Source organism: Folsomia candida, unplaced genomic scaffold (assembly GCF_002217175.1).
Source record: "Folsomia candida strain VU population unplaced genomic scaffold, ASM221717v1 Fcan01_Sc022, whole genome shotgun sequence".
Taxonomy (NCBI): domain Eukaryota; kingdom Metazoa; phylum Arthropoda; class Collembola; order Entomobryomorpha; family Isotomidae; genus Folsomia; species Folsomia candida.
In genome coordinates, this window is record NW_019091214.1 from 1256369 (window position 1) to 1276300 (window position 19932).

Below are 19932 nucleotides of genomic sequence, written 5' to 3' on the forward strand. Positions count from 1 at the left end.
CTACGATATGCGCAAGACTAACAGTGTAAATGTTTCGTTGCAAATAGCGTGTAATAATGGTTATGTTCCATATTTGCTTTTAAAATTTAAACTTAAAAAAGAATTAAATAAAATATAGCTTGAAAAAGTAAAAAGTTCTAAGGTGCGGAAGTGCACTCAAAAGTACTAAACAAGCTTCCTCCGCCACCCAGATAATTTTACTTCACCTGGGCTGTCTACTGCATGCAAAATATCGACAATAATGTTTCGGCGTCACGTAAGAAAATAAGAATTAGAATTAATTTCTTGATCCAAAGTTAACTTTTGAATTAGTTAATATCCAGATCAACATTGCTGGGTGGTAAGGGTATCATTATTATTATTAGCAATTATGATAATTTGGTGCTAATTATGGTTCATCCGTCCCTAAATATTTATTAATTATTTGTATAACTAGCTCGATATCGTGCTCGTTGTACTGATAAACCGATATTTTAAACTATATTATAAACTAAATTTAAATTATATTTTAAACCATATTATAAACTATATTATATTAAACGATATTATATACTACACAATGCAAAACCACCGTTGTTTTTAGATTTGTTAGGTGACTCTATGAGCGACTTTTTTATGACCTGCATATTTTTATTTGCAACAGGTATTTGCATGCGATAGACAGCCCAGGTGAAGTAAAATTATCTGGGTGGCGGAGGAAGCTTGTTTAGTACTTTTGAGTGCACTTCCTCACCTTAGAACTTTTTACTTTTTCAAGCTATATTTTATTCACCATATGCTTAATACATGGGGCGAAGCATGAAATGAAGTCCGATGAAGTGAAATGAAATGAATTTGAAACAAACTGACTGAATGTGAATGAAAATCTTTAGTCAGAAGTCGGAATAACTGACTTTTGAATGAAAACGAAATTTTTGAACAGGTATGTCCATTATATGGGGAAGTTGTTTCCAATTATTAATTGGCAATTAGATTGCAAATTTTAAATTTGATTTGTAATTAATTTTTGGTTCGATAGATTTGTTAAAAACAGGTAATTAGTTTGTTACATTATCAATTTTGTTGTAATATCAGATTATTTTATGTTTTTTTTAATGCGAATATTTTACAAAATGTGATTTTGCTTGCCACGTCGAAAACATGTATTTCCTGATTTTCATAACCTTTATAAAACTTCCTACATAGTTCATTGGTCAAACCCGATAATTTCGATATTTCATATGTAGTAACTTTACCAAATGGAAATATTTACTTCAAAATAAACAATTGTATTTTTGTAACGTCGAAAAATAGATATCCTTATTTTTGATAAATTGACTTAAAAATTAAGATTCTTTTTTAATTGATTTACAAGGTTGTAGCTGATTAGATTGTACAGTTTAAAAATTTTGCAATTGATTTGAAATTAATTTTTGGGGGAAGATTGTTTTGTTATATATTTGTTCAGACAGAGAAGGGTTATTTGCTTCAAATGTCGGAGAGACTTTATTTTGCTTGTTGCACCATTATGCACCATTACCAGAATTGCACCATTATAAATTTTAGGATTGATTTTTTGCTTCCTTATGAAACTTTTCATAAAATTTCATCACGTCGAATGTCGATTAGTTCAAACCAATTCTCTTGGAAATTTGTAAAGTGAGTAACTTTTTTTTAATAATAGTACAAAATAAGGCTTAATTTGTAATCTGATTCTTTTTCGTAAGCTTATTTCTAAACTTTTTCGAAATTTATGTAGTTTACCGTGTTCCCGATAATTTCATGTTTAGTAACTTTACAAAATATAAATATGTACTTAATGAAGAAATGTATTATTTTAACGTCGAAAAATAGATTTCCTGATTTTTTCATAAGGAAGAAATATATTATTATATATTATTTATTTGTTGCAAATATCGCATAGATTTTATTTTGTATTTAAAAAAATTTGCGAAGGGCGATTTCGACGTTTGGAACACCGAAAACAAATATTCCCTGATTTTCATAAAACTTGTGCAAAATTTAAGATGTTGACTTGATGTACTCCGATCCGATCCGACGTAGGATTATACTAATTAGAATTGCACAATTACAAATTTCTATTTGGATGTGATATTCTTACTTATAAAGCTTTTCACCAAATTTCATGACGTTGATTGAAATTTAAGTGAAAATAACAATTTCCTCAGATGCTTTTAAAATGTGAATTATTTTGTAAATTATGGTTCAAAATAAAGAGAGGCTGAATTTACAGCTTGACTTTTCTTTGTAATCTTATTTTCAAAGTTTTTTTTTACAAATTTATGGAGTTTACCGTGTTCCTGAGAATTTCGTTATTTCATGGTTAATAACTTTACAAAATGGAAAATATGTACGTCATAATGAAGAATGGTATTATTTTAACGTCGAAAAGATATACTTCGTGATTTTAAGTTATCTAAAAACTAAAAGATCCCTCCTCCATGGCCCATGCCATTTAAATTGGCAAATTGTTCGAAATAAGAATGTAATTTTTTAATTGATTCGCAATTTATTTTTAGGCCCACAAATTTGTCAAAAACAAATAATTAATGTGTTACAAATGTCTGAGAGAAGTTTATCGTTTTTTTAATAAGAATATTTTACAAGTGTGATTTTGCAACGTGGAAAAAATATATTTCCTGATTTTCATAACCTTTATGAAAAATCAGATTTAATATTGAAATAGTAATTAATTTGAATGTGATTTTTGTAACGTTACAAAATGAAAGTATCTACTTCATAATAAAAAACTGTATTTTAATTTGTGGCTAAATATATTTGTTAAAAACAAATAATTAATTATTACAAATATCGGAGTGAATTTATTGTATGTTTATTTAAATGTGAATATTTTACAAAATCCGATTTTTTGCAACGTAGAAAACATATATTTCCTGATTTTCTTAACCTTTATGAAAAGCATAGATCGTTCGGTGTTTAAGTAATGGTTCTTACGAAGTAGAATTGCACCATTACAAATTTTACGATTGATTTGAATTCGATGCTTATAACGTTACAAAATGGAAATATCTACATCATAATAGAGACTTAGAGATTTTTTGTATTTTTACTTGTACTGTACTGTGGCTACAATACAATACAAAAATTAGTACAAAATTCAAAAGACCTAGAGAATTTCCATTATTTTGTACTCTGAAACATTGTATTGTAGAACTCCGCGAAATAGATGCGTCAAAAATTGAGACAAATCAACTCATGATATACGAAATGAACCTCCTTCCACAAATTGGGTCTAAAATGTTCAAAACTTAAAATTCGATATTTTTGACCTTTGACCTCGTTTACAACAATCACCAGGCTGATGTAATCCGAAACGATAGTGATTTTTGAACTCCTCGCCTCAAACTAAACACGTCTGCAACGGTCCAAATAAAAAATAAACATTTTTGACCTTTGACCTGGTCTACGTGGTCTCAGGGTCTTCGCACGTTAAAACTGGGTCAATTTCTGAAATTCGCGCCCAAACCCAAGTCTAAAACAGTCGACACTTCAATTTTGACCTTTGACCTCGTCCTCTGGATTATGGGTTGGTCGGAGGTCAAAAGTATTGACGACGATGAATTCTTCGTGAAATTTCCTTTAAAATGACACCGCATATGAAAATTAAGATTGAATTTTGCGTTTACTTCACGCCAGGGTGACCTTGACCTTGACCACAGGGCGCCCATCTTCGAACTCGACCTAGGGTCAAAAATTAGAAGCAAAATGGCGCAAACGGCGTCTGATTATATTGAGGCGTTCTGGAGATATCCTACTTGCCAACCCTTGATTTTTCCACAGTAGTACAAACTGAGCCCGTGTTTCAATTTGTGTACTGTAGACTGTAGAATTAGTACAAAAAGCTGATGACGTCATCATCTAGAGTCCACAGTACAGTCTACAGTCGAAGTACAAGGAATCTCTAACTCTCTAATACAAAAAAATGTATTAGTGTAACGTCGAAAAGTATATATCTCATGATGTAAAATTACTTTAATAAAATCTAAGCTGTGATAGCCACGACACCATTATCCGGACTAGTTGTTTCCAATTAGAATGCAAATTTTGAATTTGATTGGTGATTAATTTTTGGATCGATAAATTTGTTAAAAACAAATAATTCGCTTGTTACAGTATCAATTTTAGTACAATATCAGAGAAAATTTGATGTGTTTTTTTAATGTGAATATTTTACAACATGTGATATTTCAACGTGGAAAACATATATTTCATAATTTTCATAATATTTATGAAAAATTGTAGATATTTCGTGAAATAAAATGTATCATTATAAATTATAAGATTGATTTGAAGGTGATTGTTTTGCTTACTTATGAAACTTTTTCCAAATTTGATGACGTCGAATGTCCATTAATTCAGGTCAATTCTCTCGAAGTTTGTAAAGTGCGTACGTATTTTTTTGTTTGTCAATTGGTACAAAATTAGGAGACGTCTCTCTAAACCTGCATTGTTTTAGGCTAAATTTGTACCTTGATTTTTCTTTATAATCTTATTTTCAAACTTTTTCGAAATTTATGGAGTTTATCGTGCTCCCGAGAATTTCGGTATTTCATGATTAGTAAATTAATGAAATGGAAATATTTACGTCATAATGACGAAAATGACTAAATGTAATATTTTAACGTGGAAAAAGATATCTTTTGCGATTTAAAGTTACTTAAAAATTCAAAGATTCTTTTCCACTATTAGCTTACCTTTTGGCAATTTGTTCGCAATTAGGATGCAAATTTTGCAATTAATTTGCAATTGTTTTTGGGCCCACGCACTTATCAAAAACGAATAATTAAGGGTAATTAATTCGTTATAAATATCGGAGCAAATTTATTACAAATAATTATGGTTTTGATTTAAATTGGAATATTTTTCAAAGTGTAATATTGCAACATCGGAAAAATATAATTTATCATTTTAATAAAATTTTTACAAAAAATCAGATGCCTGTTGGGGTGACGCCTTATTGGAGAATTCTATGATAGAACTGCACAATTGCAAATTTGACGGTTGATTTGCACGTAATTTATGAAAATTTTCACCAAATCTCGTGGCGTCGAATATTCAGCAGTAAATTCAACAGAACAATTTTCTCATAAAGTGTGTAACTTTTTTTATAAATTATGGAACAAAATAAAGAAATAAATCTGTGTAATTTTGGGTTAAGTATATAATCTGATTTTTGTTATGTACATCATCCTACAGAAAAGTTTTATGCGGTTTATCTGCAGAACAGCACGTGCATAATTCTGCACCGTTTTCTGCACAAATCGTTGTTTTTCTGCATACAATTGTGCAAAATTTCTGCAGGAAATGTGTTTAATTTTTTTTTACTAGATATTTGTTTTGTGGATAAATATAATTAGAGATTATTGCTTCAAGTCAATTATTAAGTCGATCGGGTATTTTTACTAAATTCCCACAAACTTTGGGCATATTTTTCTCGCTCAATCATGTATTTGTCATTGTTACAAATTTTTCCACCAATTGTCAATTTCACAAAATTTTTTATTTTATTTTAATTTTTTACCGATCGGCTGGAACTAATTTTTACACACATTTTACCATCTGGCAATAAAATCATCCCAAATCATCCACTACAACTTAAATATTGCTCTATTTCCTAAATCACAAAAGCAAAAAGAGTTTTTGTTTCTTTCCTGATTTAAAATTTAGATGAGTTTCAGTTTCTTTATTTGTGTAGGGAAACCCTTCAAAAAGTGTGCACACGTCTCGTCAAACAATATCAGAAGAAATGATCCAAATTCATTTTGTTGATTTCACGAGTGATGTGAGAATCCAGATCTCGAGGGGATTCACATCTTTTATGGAACGTGCACACATAAATCATGCCATCAATTTGCGAGGTCGTCACCACAGAGGTCAAGACATCTTAAGGTGCAATAACGCAGTCATAGATTTTAAATCTCACTCCACCCCAATTCAATGTCTTTAAATACAAATTTCTAAAATTGTATGAATTTTAAAAAGGTTTGAGATAAATGCAACCTTCTATACTTTAGTGAAAAGTCAGTTTTTGGTAATACAAAATTATCGATTAAAAAATTAGTAACTCATTCGCCATTTTGTCAAAATAAATTTCGTAAATAATTTTTTTGAAATCGAAAAGTTTGTTTTATCAGAAATTGAGTTTACACTAAAGTAGGAAAAAGTTATATTCACCTGAAAATTACAAGTAAAATTTGTCACCCTTTTAGAAATTTGCATTTAAAGAATTTGAACAGGGGTAGAGTGAGACTAAAAATCTATGCTATATCAAATTATTTTCATCCAATGTGACCTTAATCTTCCCATGTTAACCTTTACCTATTGCTCGCCGGTCAAAATTACGTATACAATCATCACATCCTTTACGCAGGGTCAATCTTTTCCACTTTATTAAAAAATAAATCCCCATTAAAACAACACGGCTCGATTTCATTTCCCATTGTTAATTCGAGCAGAATGAAAATAAAGCTGAAAGAATAACAGTTATTTTTCAGGATATTTTTAATCTAACCCCACTTTAAAATCGGGAAGGGTACACTCACATATCCCACTTGAAAAGCTGGAGGGGTTTAAAAATCTGGGGAACAAATAAGGGTTTCATTTCATGATGTGAATTATTCCAGGGGACTGAATTTCAATGAATTTAATGGCTTAAAAAGGATACACTGAAGAGATCCGCGTTACATTATGAAACGCTAGACATCTGAAACTTTTTGTATTTTTTGGCAAGTTTTCCAAAATTTTGGTATTTTTAATGGAATCCTCATTATTTGTGGGACTTGTGAAATTTTTCGGATTTTTAATTTGTAGCGTAATTACGTCAAAGTTGATTAAAGTTAAAATTTACTGTGTTACAATTCGATAAGATACGATAGACTTTTTGGAGCGATTTTACGCAGAAATTGTTATCAAGTTTTTGTAAACATTTCTAAGCTTGTGGATTTTGCATGAAAATTTTTGCAAAATTGAATTCATAATTTCATACAGATTTTCCAAAGTTTCGAATTTTCTTTGTACACAAATCTTGCAAAGTTGTTGGTTATCTCTGGAGATTTTTACACAATTTGTAAACAATTTTTGTAAATATTTAATAAATTTATTCATTTATATTGAGTAAATTGTGTCATTTTTAAATAAGTCTGAGGAATGATTTGCCTTCCAAATTTTACTAATAATTTTAATTTTGTATAGTACAGATAGAGATTTTTGGAAATTTTTAATTATAAACTTTTATGATTATGAAACGACAAAAATTAAAAATTGTCAAGTTTTTCTACATCAATTTTCTATATCTTTTTACTTATTTTTTTTAATTTAAATTTTTATCAAGTTTTATAAACATTTGTTTCCACACAACTTAACCTTGTTTGCAATTACGTCACATTTTAATAACTCACCAAAAACGGGTATTAAAGATGACGAAGCAGGAAAACACAGATGGCAATGCAAAGAAAATAAAAATAAAAATTGTCAAACATTTTTTACAGTTTTATTTTAAATTTTTAAAAATTTGAATTTTTTTTGAAGTTTTACAAACATTTGTATATGTACATACACAACTTTAACGTGTTTTCAATTACGTCACATTTTAATAACTCACCAAAAACGGGTATCAAAGATGACGAAGCAGGAAAACACAGACGGCAAAGCAATGAAAAAAATTAAAAATTGTCAAGTGTTTTTCTACATCTGTCAATCAAACTGTGGAACAATTCGGCTCCCACTTTTCGTTCTGGCGATGCATGCATGACAGGCAATTGAGGAGAGGAGAGAAGGTTGAGATGAAAAGGTATTATTATTTCATTGTTGATTATCCATTGTGCAGGTGTCACGCGGGGATGATGACGGCCTCTGGAGAAGAAGATTCATCAGACAAAGTCCTCGTCCTCGCCTCAAATTTCCATCCACTGCTGGACGTGACGAAACCAAAACTGGAGATAAATTTAACCACGGGAAAACACGAGGGGGCTGGGCAAAAAGTGTGTCACAATTTGAATTTACAAATTATTGAACCAATTCATGCAGTCATTAATCTGAAACTTTGTAAAATCTGCAAAATGTTTTGTGTTTGTTTAAGCAGTTCTTGTAAAATTCGTAAAATCCGTAAACTTATACAAGATGAAATTCAGGCAGTGTTTTTTAAGTGGGATTATTTTTTATACATATTAGTGAATTGAGTAGTTTGAAAGTTTATACCGATTTTTAGTTAGTAATTTCGGAAAACTTGGGAATTTAGAAAATTGTAAGAGTTTCAAGTCGAAAAAATTTTAAAGGAATAAACTTAGGAATTTACACGGTAAGATAGGTAATCTTTTAGGTGGTAATTAATGATCAATTTCACCCAGTTCTTGGTAACTTTGTAAAATCCTTAAATTTTGCAAAATAATTTTGCCAACTTTTGACTCCCCTCAGATCATGTAAGTTTGCAAAAAATTTGGGGCTAATTTTGCTTGGAAATATTTGTGAGCTTATGGATTTTGCTGATTTTACAATGTTATCAAGCACTGCGTGAATTTCCTCATTGTAATGTTTTACAAAAAAAAAATGCGTCCGATGATTTTCAGTTTCTAAAGTAATCTCTAATCTAAAGTAATCTCTAATCCTAAGTTGGCTATATTTACAGTTTTATTTAACTGGTTAAAAACTCGTGTCAAAATCGATATTAGCTTTTACGAAAAAAATTGGAAGGTTTACGTATAAGGTTTACGTTTGTTTTGTGTCCTTTGTTTTGTTAGAAGCCATTTATAAGTAATGTTAAAGTTTTAGGTTAATTTTGACGTCGTATTTTGTATTTTAACTAATTTGTTAAATCTTTACTTGAGTTAGATGTTTGGCTCTTACTTTCGTATAAAAATGGGTTTGGACTTTAAGGACGAATTCATAGTATAAAATTTAATTTGAATTTGTAAATTCTAAAAGTTCAAAAATTATGAAAATTTTACAAAATTATGAACTATACTTCTCAATTGAATAATTTATAATGAATAATTAAATTGTCTAATTTTTGTACTCTATTAAAAATTGATAAAATGCTCTTGTTCAATTGTAAACTGAAGCCAATTTAATTCTTGAAGTTTCAAGGAAAATTATTACCAAACACTTTTTACCAGCTTGGTAAATAAATAATTTTTACCGGAACTATTTGTTTTAATAATGTAACATTAGTCCATATGGATTGGTAACGAATGTCCGTCACACACATTTTTACCAATCTGGTAAAAAGCGTGCAAACACGTTCCAACTTTTCGTAAAGTTCTTGTATATAAAGATATATTGTTACCAAAACGGTAAAAAAATTGACCAAAACTTCCTATTTCTACCGTTTTGACACAATATATGTTTCATATGGGTTTAGCAAATTTTAAATTTATCGCAACCACTTTTTACCACAACCGGTAAAATTTTACCAAAAAACGACCAAACGTTTTTGTACAGCCCTTGCCAAAGGATGCATCCTTCCCACAAGTATTTGGCTTGTGGAGAGTGCTCGAGATTGAAAAGTGAAGTGAACAAGATGCCCATGACTCACGAGCCAACAATACCTCAACTCACGGCATAGGCATTGTCTATTAAATGAACGCAAAGGTGCAGCCAAATCGTCATCTACTTCACTACTCAACTGCCATCGGAGAATGAATTCTTGACAATTTCTGGACAATGCGGGACAAGCATTGGTAAAGATGTGACCGATTTTATGGGACCAAAATTCAGAAAATAAGTAAGTTTTCGCAAAATTCGATTTATGTAGATGCGCTTTAAAAATTGTGTTAGGAATTTGAACCATATTTAATTTCATTACTTGTTTTTGGTAGTTTTCAGTCGCATAATTGGTTTCTATGTTACCAACTCTCTTGATCAGTGATATCGTGTAGACTGAGAAATCCCAGATTTCTATACATATGTGTATATATAAATACCGCTTTGTATTAGTTTAATCCTACATTTCTAAGAGTATTGCATATTCAATTGATAATTAAAAAAAATCAGATAAATATTATCAATTCAATTCTACTTTTCGGAAAATTGCCTCGTTTTTGGGCCCTTATTACCAATTTTTTTTACAGAGTATTAAATTAACTAATTGTGCCTAAATTCTCCCCTCGATTATTGGAACACATTTCGCCGTGTAAATTTCGCCTTGTAAAATCCTACACTCTTAGAAATCTGGTATTAAATTATTACCGGCCGGAGTAACAAAGTACTTTTCGGAAACTTGTCTCGTTTTTGGACCCTGTTACCAATTTTTTATATATAGTATTCAATTAACTAATTGTGCCTAAATTCTCCCTCGATTATTGCGGAACATATACACAGCCCGTGAATTTGAAGTTGGTAAAATCCTCCCCAATATTCAATTAATAAAGACAAAATTAAGTAAAATGTGATAATTTTAATTCTAGTTTTCGGAAACTTATATTGTTTCTTGGACCCTGTTACCAGTTTTCAATTAACTAATTGTGCCTTAAATTCTCCCCTTGCATAAAGCCCGTGAATTTCGCCTTGTAAAATCCGACCCAAGCCAGCGCTGAGTCACGGGCTGGAGTTGGATTGAAGCAACTTGAGTTTTTTTCCGTGTCGTCCTTTCATCTGCTGGCCCCCATTGTTGGAAGTGACAGGTAATAGAATGGGCTGACAGGCGGACACCAATTGCCTTGTCACTTTCCATCCTACGTCGTCCTCCTCAGGACGGCAAAGACTCTCAAATTTACTGCCTGCCATCATGATCATGATGACGATGACGACCAGACGGGTTTTGTAGGGACACGGAATAAAGCATGTCATCATGTCAGAGACTCTTTAGTTTAATCTTATTTAGCTTATGGAGTGTGCCAGTTTGGGAGTAATATTAGTGAAAGGTGGACGAATTTCGGTAAATTTTGAAATTAAAATTAGTGGAAAATGGACGATTTTCTGTGAATTTTGAAATTAAAATCATTGGAAAGTGGACTGGTGAATTTTGACATCAAATTCTCATATTTTTATACGCTAAGAATCCAAAGTTTAACAATGGACGGGTCTCCGCAAATTTTGATGTAAAAATCCTATACATTAAGCAAATTTTGAAAGATCGACGAATTTCAAGAAATTTAAAGTCCTAATTCTCAAATTCTGCCAATTAATGATTCACATAAATTTTCTAATTTAGATTAATTTCAACCACAGATTCCATGGTACTCAATAAAATGACGAGCTTTATGCACCGTCCACGTTTCACTCACTCGGACGGGGAAGACATCCATCTATTTATTTTTTGTAATGGGGAAAATGACAGGTCGTCTAATTTTCAGGGCATACACAAAATCGTCACTGTTCTTCTTCTTAAACGGTTCGCGCGGATGTTTGTAAATTGAGGAGTAAGTAAATTTATAAAATAATGCATCATTTCACGCTGATTTTTGCAAGTTACAAATTCTACTAGATAAATTTTGCAAACTTTCTAAACACAAATTATGGAAAAAATAACCTTTGCAAATTTTACAGAGGTTATAAAAATAAAAATTCTCATGGATTATATTTTACGAGTGGACGGCCTCCTGAAAAAACTTGTGCCTGTCAGAAATGTCACCTGTCAAAAACTAATGGAATTAATGACCGAGTGCGTATGTAAAAGGTGGAGTCGGTTCGATGATGTGATGAGCTCCCATGTTTTCTCCACGATGGGATTATTATCCATGGGAAACAATATTCAGTGTAAAGTTTACAATTCTTTCAAATAGTGGGAGAAATGCAGTTTATTCACTTAATTTTCATGCAATTCGGGCATTCCTAACAATTCATGCATCTAATTTTCATACGATTCATGCATTTAAATAATTTTCATACAATTCTTGCATTTCTCACAATTCATGCATCTAATTTGCATAAGACTCATGTATCTACATAATTTTCGTTATTTTCCTCTGATTCCACACAATTCGTGCATATCTCACAATTCGTGCATCTTATTTTCAGACAAATCAGGCAGTTTTTTCCTTGAATTTCACACAATTCGTGAATTTCTCGCATTTAATTTTCATAATATTCTCGCCCATATTTCCCTCACATTTAACACAATTTATGAATTTATGCAAATTCATGCCTCCAACTTTCACATAATCCGGGCACTTATTCTTCCACAATATTTATTAATTTCTTAATAATTAATGCAAATTTTCACGCAATTCAGGCACTTTGCATTTCCTTCCACACAATTCCTGCATTTCTCCCACACTTCATCCCTTCCACCTTTTTCCTCATCTCACAATTAACCCATTAAAAATTTTTCTATCATAATAAATCGAAAACCTCGAAGGGGCGGACGCGGACGCTTACTCTGAATCGGACGAGCTTTTAAGAGCATGACTGACTGACTGACTGAGGATCGGATTTAAGGGCGGAGGACCACATCTCTTTTTCTCTCTCGAGATGAAGTGTCACGTCCAACGTCGACGTGCCCGTCAGTCGCGTTTCCTTCTGCCCGACCAGTCCAGACCAGACCAGACCACCGACAAAGGTAATCTCATCCCTCAATCTACACCTCGTCATCACATCACTCACGGGAAAAATACCTCTTTCTCATCCCCGTCACTCAAACAGCCCCAGACGGACGGACAGAAGGAATCTAATGAAATGAAAGCCTTTCTTCTCCTGTTCTGCATAATAATTATGTGGTAAGAGTGAAAATGGAGTCGGATCCAATTTATGCATTTATGAAGTGACATTTTTTTTAAATTGTGAAAATACAAATTTCGAAACACAATGAGAAATGTCCGTTTTTCATAAGTAATGTAGTAAGAGTGGAAATGGAGTAGGATCCAATTTATTTCTTTATTTATTGACACTGTTTTCAAAATTATGAAAATACAATTTCAAAAAAACAATGAGACATGTGCAATAAGTAATATTGTAAGCGTGAAAATGGAGCAGGATCCAATTTATTTCTTTATTTATTGACACTTTTTTCAAAATTATGAAAACAGAGAAGATTTCGAAAACAATGAGACATTTCGTCAGTTTTCGTAATTCCGTAACTATATACGTAAACCTACAAACTACAAAAGAAGGGATTAGATTACGTATCTACAAATTTTATAGTGAAGCATGTCTTACTCCAGATTAATTAACGGATGTAAAGTTACACTAAAATTTATTCACACGTCAAAATTGTCAAGGTATTTAGATAACAGACATCAGATTTCGTAACTCCGTAAATTTATAAAATTTACGAACTTTTGGCGAAACTTCGGAACATCTCGAAGGTAATATTTGCTTGCGAACTTACAAAACCATATAACGAAGATATTAATACATAAAAAGGCATATTTTTGGTTAGTAAGCTGATCTTCGTAAACTTACTTGGTTACGAACTTATAAAGGTTGACGTGAAATGTTCCAAACTGTATCAAATAACGTGACGAAATCGAAATTTTAAAATTAATGCAGTCCAATCAGGACCCTGCATAAAGAAGGATATCGATTCCAGGGTCAAGGGCACTTCAAAAGGGATCCTTAATGCATGGTCCCTCAACCTAGAATATATGTAAATAATGTGAGTGTCTCATTTCTTACGTGGTCATGATCTTGTCACTTATCCCGTTTCCTTGTCTATCGTTTCGTCATTTCATTTCATCACCGGTCCGCATAGTTTCACGTCCTTCTCGTATTTCTTTCATGGGCCCCGTGCAGGAGAGATGTTACGGACAAGTTTACGTACCTGTCAGGTGACCAGAGTGTGGATATGTATTTAGCTTCAACTTTCTGCTTTGATACCGACCGACAGTCAAACTTTGTGAGTGCACTGTAAATAATCTGGTAATAAACATTACTGAAAAGCACAAGTATATGATTCTACCAAAGTGGTAATGATAAGTTGTACCGTGTGGTATTGTCTTGGTAATAAAGTTTTACCATCATGATAATGATTTTTTTTACTACCTTGTAAAATATTATTACCAAATTTATTACCGAGAAATCATTACCTGCGTGACCTTACCGGATTATTAAGAGTGTGTGTCCCCTAACTCACATGGATCATAAAACAATTACAATTATTTTTATGAATTGTTGCATATTCTGGGTTTCAGACATCAATATTTCCGCTACTATTAGAAAATACCTTACATACATATTTTTCTAAAAATAAAATATATTTTGTTAAAATTTCAAAGATAATTTTTTCTTGAGCAATGAAACTCGATTCAAAAAAAAATCCAGAGCGTTATATTCAAAAATACAAATTTTGGGTATTTTTGTGTATTTTTCGTATTTAATTCAATAATTCAAAAATATAGATTTTGCGAAGGTTCGTATATTTGTTTTTTCTTACGTAAATACTAAATACATAAAGTCAAAAATACAAATTTTGCGAAATTCTAATTTTTTTTGTGCATATTTCGTAAATATTTTGATCGTTGTCCCGTAAATATTAAATATACACATTTCAGTGATTTTTCTGGAATGCATAACCGCCCTCTGATCATGACTTGTCCCTCCTGCCATTACTCCCCACGAGTCATTAAAAGATAGGGGAATTAATCACTCGATAAATCTGGTGGGACAAAACTTACCCATTACGCAGGGATGCCACTTCATCGTCAAATCTCGCATTCCAATCTTCATCTTCACAGAGTTTTAACGATGCCGGCATAAAAGAGAACAATTAAATACGATGAAACAATAATGGATGCATACAGAATTCGCGGTAATTATTTATCGATTGGGTATTAGAAAAACTTTTGCTAGTATGCAAATGATTGCCAATTTTGTTAACATACATTAAATCTCGAATGATTTAAAATCAAATCAATTTTAGACACGAAGTTTAAATTTTGAAAGAAATTCATCTCGATTTTATTTGGGAAACAGTTTTAAAAAAGGTTCGGAAATGCGGCAATTTTTAATCGGATGTAGTTTAGGCATTGGAATTTGTTTTTCACTAGTTTGCAAATGATGGCAATTTTTTTTATTACATTAAATATTTTTTTCGCTAGTATGCAAATTATTGCTAAATCACGATTCACTCATATATTTGTAACCTATTAATATCCTTGACAATTTTTTAAACAAGCGATATATTTTTGGGAAAATAAAATTTCAGTTTACTTAAATATTTATGATCTTTTATGTAAGTCTGGACGCCATTTCGCGTAATATTATAAATTTACAAAAATGAAAAACACTAAAAAGATTTTGTATCCCAAATAACGCTGGACGGAAAGACCTTGCTTTTTAAAACTTTTAAAATTTGTACAAAAACACGGTACAAATTTTTTTCAATACTTGTCCTTCATATTGATTGTATTAGAAATTTAGAAATTATGAAATATTTAGAAATTATGAAATATTTAGAAATTATTTAGAAATTATGATGTAAATTTGCACAATTTTAATTACCCGGTTACCAAACAAGCATCCTCCTTCTTCGGTTTGTATAGTTTCAAATCTTAACCGAAAATTAGCAAGTATTGTGTGGATTATAATCGATTCCTGATTGGTCAAAATTCTGCATAGATTATTTTTCGTAAAATAATTATCGCTTCCAAATACACAATCATATTGGATTATTTGTACCCGAATATTTTCCCATTTCTCAAGAAACTTGAAATCACAAAAAAAACTCGGATACAATTGACTTAATGAAATATTTTCGTTGCTCGAAGACAATAAAATCTAGTGCTAAAATTAATCAGAATCTCACAGCTTTGGTTTATTGATTTGTAATCGAATATAATCTTTTCGACCATTCTTATTATGCTCGGAAATTACATTTAGTAAGTTTCCGAAACTGATTAATTTATCACGAAAAAATATAAAAATATAAATAAAACTCTCCCGAAATTCACAATTGCGACGTCTAAATAAAAATTTACACAAAATTCTTCATTATATGAAATCTAGATCAGATCAGGCACTCCTGTATGGATAAATTTAATTTAGTAAAAGATTTCAATTTTTTTCAAATCAATCATGCAAATCAATTATAGAAATCATACTAATTTTGGTACTGTTAAAAGGGCACAAGTTGTTTACAAAGTATCATAAATAATTTGAATCTTGAAAAATTGATCATAAAAAGACTCCAAATTATTTTGTCTCTTAAAGTTACAAACTTTTCTACAATTTCGCAAGCAGTATTTCGGCTGAAAGTAAGTAACCAATTGCAAGAAATAACGGCCAGAAAGTGGTTTTTTGCAGGCATTTTCACCTGCAAGAAATGTAAAGCGCAAAAAAATAAGTCATTCTTCGTACGCCACGTGGCTGGATGGCGCTTTTTGCTTATAGCTTCTTGCAGTTTATTGAAACTTTTTTTGCAGTTTTGTGTACTTTCTTTCAGTTTTTTTGCACCTCGCATTTCTTGCTGTCCATTGCCAGAAATTGTAAACCAGCAAAGAAATGAAACACTTTGTAAAGATTACAAAATTTAGAAAATCTGGACATCGTAAACTCTAGGATACACAATTTTACAACAAATACTCGAATTTATTTCCATTTTATTACTCGCCTTCGCCTTTATTACACCGTTACGCGAAAATCGTTAATTCATTTCAGTACTTGTAACCCAGTAAACTTCGTAATACTACAAATTGTATTGTAATATTACAAAGTGTAATATTACAATATTTACAAAGGGTTCACTCACATTAACATCTAATTTACTTTTTAATATATCAAATTTCATTTTTTGTAAGTACAGAGTTTTATTTACACATAAAAAATTTAGTTTTGTGTCAATTGTAATTTTACAAAGGTTACAACACATACTTGAATTTATTTCCATTTTATTACTCGCCTACGCCGTCATTACACCGTTACGCGAAAATAGTTAATTAAGAAACGTCTCATGTCGGTGGTGGTGGATAATTGATGGACGATGTCATCCCTCCGATAAATAATTATCTTCTTGACAAAGATTAATCACCAATTCCACCCTGAATCGTCCCATGGGATAAAAAGAAGAATAGCGGGCGTGTGGACCAGGCAGAAAATGTGTCACCGAATTTCGGAGATTATTTATTTTCATATCGGAAATAATTTTGAATTAACAATTTACTTCGTGTTTTTTGAGGGCATGCAAAAATTTGCATAATTTGTTTTGCAAAGCCCCCGAAATGCTTAAATAGTTGGTGAGCAATAAAATAAAATAGAATAAATCTTTCCTTCTTCGTCTCTTCGCTTAATTCTTATCGGGCCAATTTCCATCAATCAGCTTCTGTAAACCGGCTTCCACGATGGGGGAACTCACGTTGAAGGAAAATGGGGAATAATATTCTGAAAAATTCAGGAAATTTAAAAAAACGAACAATTTTTAGACAAAATAGTTTGAAATTTTGAATGCAAATAAAATTCTACAAAAAAAATTGTATAGAGAAGAATACAAAAATGGTAAACTAGAAAAATAAGGATTTCTGAAGACAATTCAGAATTAGGTACATAAATTTTAGTTTTTATCAAATCTTCAAACCACGTGGGAATATACATATTTTTGTAAATTTTACTCAAAAATCTTATCTCTTTTAAAAAAAATCTAGTGAATTAAGAACATCGATAAATTTGTAAAAATCGATAGTCCAAAATCATACAATTTTCCAGCTTTCTCAAAATAGTTATTGAATTTTTCCCCAAAATAACCTCATTTTTTTGCAAAAATTTCCGTCTTCAAATTTCTAATCTAAAAAAAATACTGGATGTCTCGATCACCTCCCTTCATGCATGTCCCCCTTCTTCAATTTATTACCCATCTTTAACTCATCGACCAAATAAAATGCGCAGATAAAATAAAACGTCATGAAAAACAAGGAGTTGATTGTCTCCCACTTCTTCTTCAGAAGCCAAAACTAGTTTGCCACTCGTAGTGTCACATAAATACAGAGCTGTCCCGTGCACAACACATGTCATTAATTTCAGACGGGTCATTTCTTCCCATGCCAAATTATGAGTCATTGGAATCGTCAAAATCCGCCCATTTTTAATCATTTCTCCGCTCTGGGAATTTATTTTAAAAATTCTGAACTACAAATTTGTCGAGCAGGTGGTTCCCAATAAAAAAATATAAACTCCAGATTTTAGCACTTTTTGAAGGGGCAGATCTCAAGTCAAAATTCGATGATGCTACCGTTTACACAGGGTATTAAAAATGTCTTAATTTTGGCCATCTGGTCAAAATTGTATCAAAATTGTATCGTCAAAATTGTACCTAATTTTTAGATTTTATTGTCAAAATTTGATGCTATCCTTTCCACAGGGTATTAAAAATGCGTTGATTTTGGCGATGAGTTATCTGGTCAAAATTGTCCCAAAATTCTATGGTCAAAATCTTTCCAAAATTTTATGATCAAAATTCCCCCAAAATTTGACCCCATCCTTTACCCTGGGTCCCTCCCTCTCTCTCTCTACCAAAGCAATGAAGCACAACAATGTCACCCACCTTTCACCCGGCGTCGTTATCCACGCTGACTTATTTATGGCACCACTCTGCCACGACTAGATTTATGGCAATCTCTCCTCCTGTCCGAGGTGTCCTCTTGTCACTATACACAAAATCAACTCCTACCAAAATACGACCAACCCGCATTTGTAATGGAGTGACGATACAACGACAAGTTCGGTGTCTCTAAAGACGAAAAGATACGTAATTTATTACACAAAAAGGTCACTATTTTGTAGGTTTATCCTGTAAAAAATCCACTAATTTGTGCCTCCTTATCAAACCCGGTAGCAGTTACCAAACTTGGTAGCGTTTCACGACCATACCAGACCAAACCACAGATTGGTCTCCTCTTCGCCCAATAATTTCAATTAATTGCGATATCGTGACATAAAAAACAAGAGAATAAAGTCAAAACAGGCGACACATTTATTATTATTTCGTGGTCACACCCAACGAGCCCCTGCGCAAAGAACGTTGCCTAATTTTGGGTCAAAATTCATGATAGCAAAATTCACAATTTACATGTGTATGACCTCCTCGAATAATTCAACCGAGGTGGACACTACATTTTTATGAATAGCAAGCAAAACTATCATTTTTTCCTTCCCGGATTTCGAGTTTGTTTGGGCACAATTAATTTTAATAAGGGTTGTGTAACTACCTTTAAAAAATTGTCGTTGTAAACAACTGTACATTTTGCTATTAGGAAATTGAAATTCAACCCTAAACAAATTATTGGTTACGATTTGCAATTTAAATATGACAAAATTAAACCTCAATGAACGTTATCCCATGAATTGTACATAATTAATTAATACATTAATGCGCATATTTTAAACTGGGAAACATTACAAATACACAGAAATTTAAAATTTAATTCCATTTTCCAAAACGAAAGTCAAAATAATGTGAAAATCAAATTTTGTGATCATTTCAACCCTCCAAAATTGTAATTGTTTATATATTGAAGCAATTCACGTAGGCTTTGGTAACCTCGTAAATTTACAAAGTTACCAAAGACTGCGTGAATTGTCTCATTTTTAAGTTTTGGAAAATATGAGATTGTGATTTTAAGTGTTTGGACCAAATTGCAAATCAATTACAAAATTTGAATTATAATTAAGAACAACTTATAATCATATGGAGAACCTCTTGTATCTTCGGTTTTTCAAATTATTTTAAATTGCAAAATTTGTATTTTTCGACGTTACAATCTTACGTTTTATATTACCAAGTAAATATTTCCATTTTGTAAAGCTACTAAATATGAAATACCCAAATTCTCTTGGATTCTTTTAACACGCTAACCTCCACAAATTTCTAAAATGTTTGGAAATATTAAGGATAAAAATTACAGATGAATTATAAGTAGAGACAATTTATGCATGCCCTCGTAACTTTGTAAAATTTGTAAATTTACAAACTTTTACATAATTTTAAAATTATTTCGGATGAAAATTAGCTTACAAATTTGTGTAAACTAGCTCAAAAATCTAGGGAATCTC

The 19932-nt window shown here is 31.4% G+C and overlaps 1 long non-coding RNA gene across 1 annotated transcript; it reads right to left on the bottom strand.

Annotated features, from left to right (window-relative positions):
* Window positions 1-16987: 16987 nt before the first annotated feature.
* LOC118438511 lies at window positions 16988-19154 on the bottom strand. The gene is made up of 2 exons (XR_004836875.1): window positions 18425-19154; window positions 16988-17268 (listed from the first exon to the last, which is right to left on the bottom strand). It is a non-coding gene; the product is annotated as an uncharacterized LOC118438511 (long non-coding RNA).
* Between the last annotated feature and the right edge of the window lie 778 nt (window positions 19155-19932).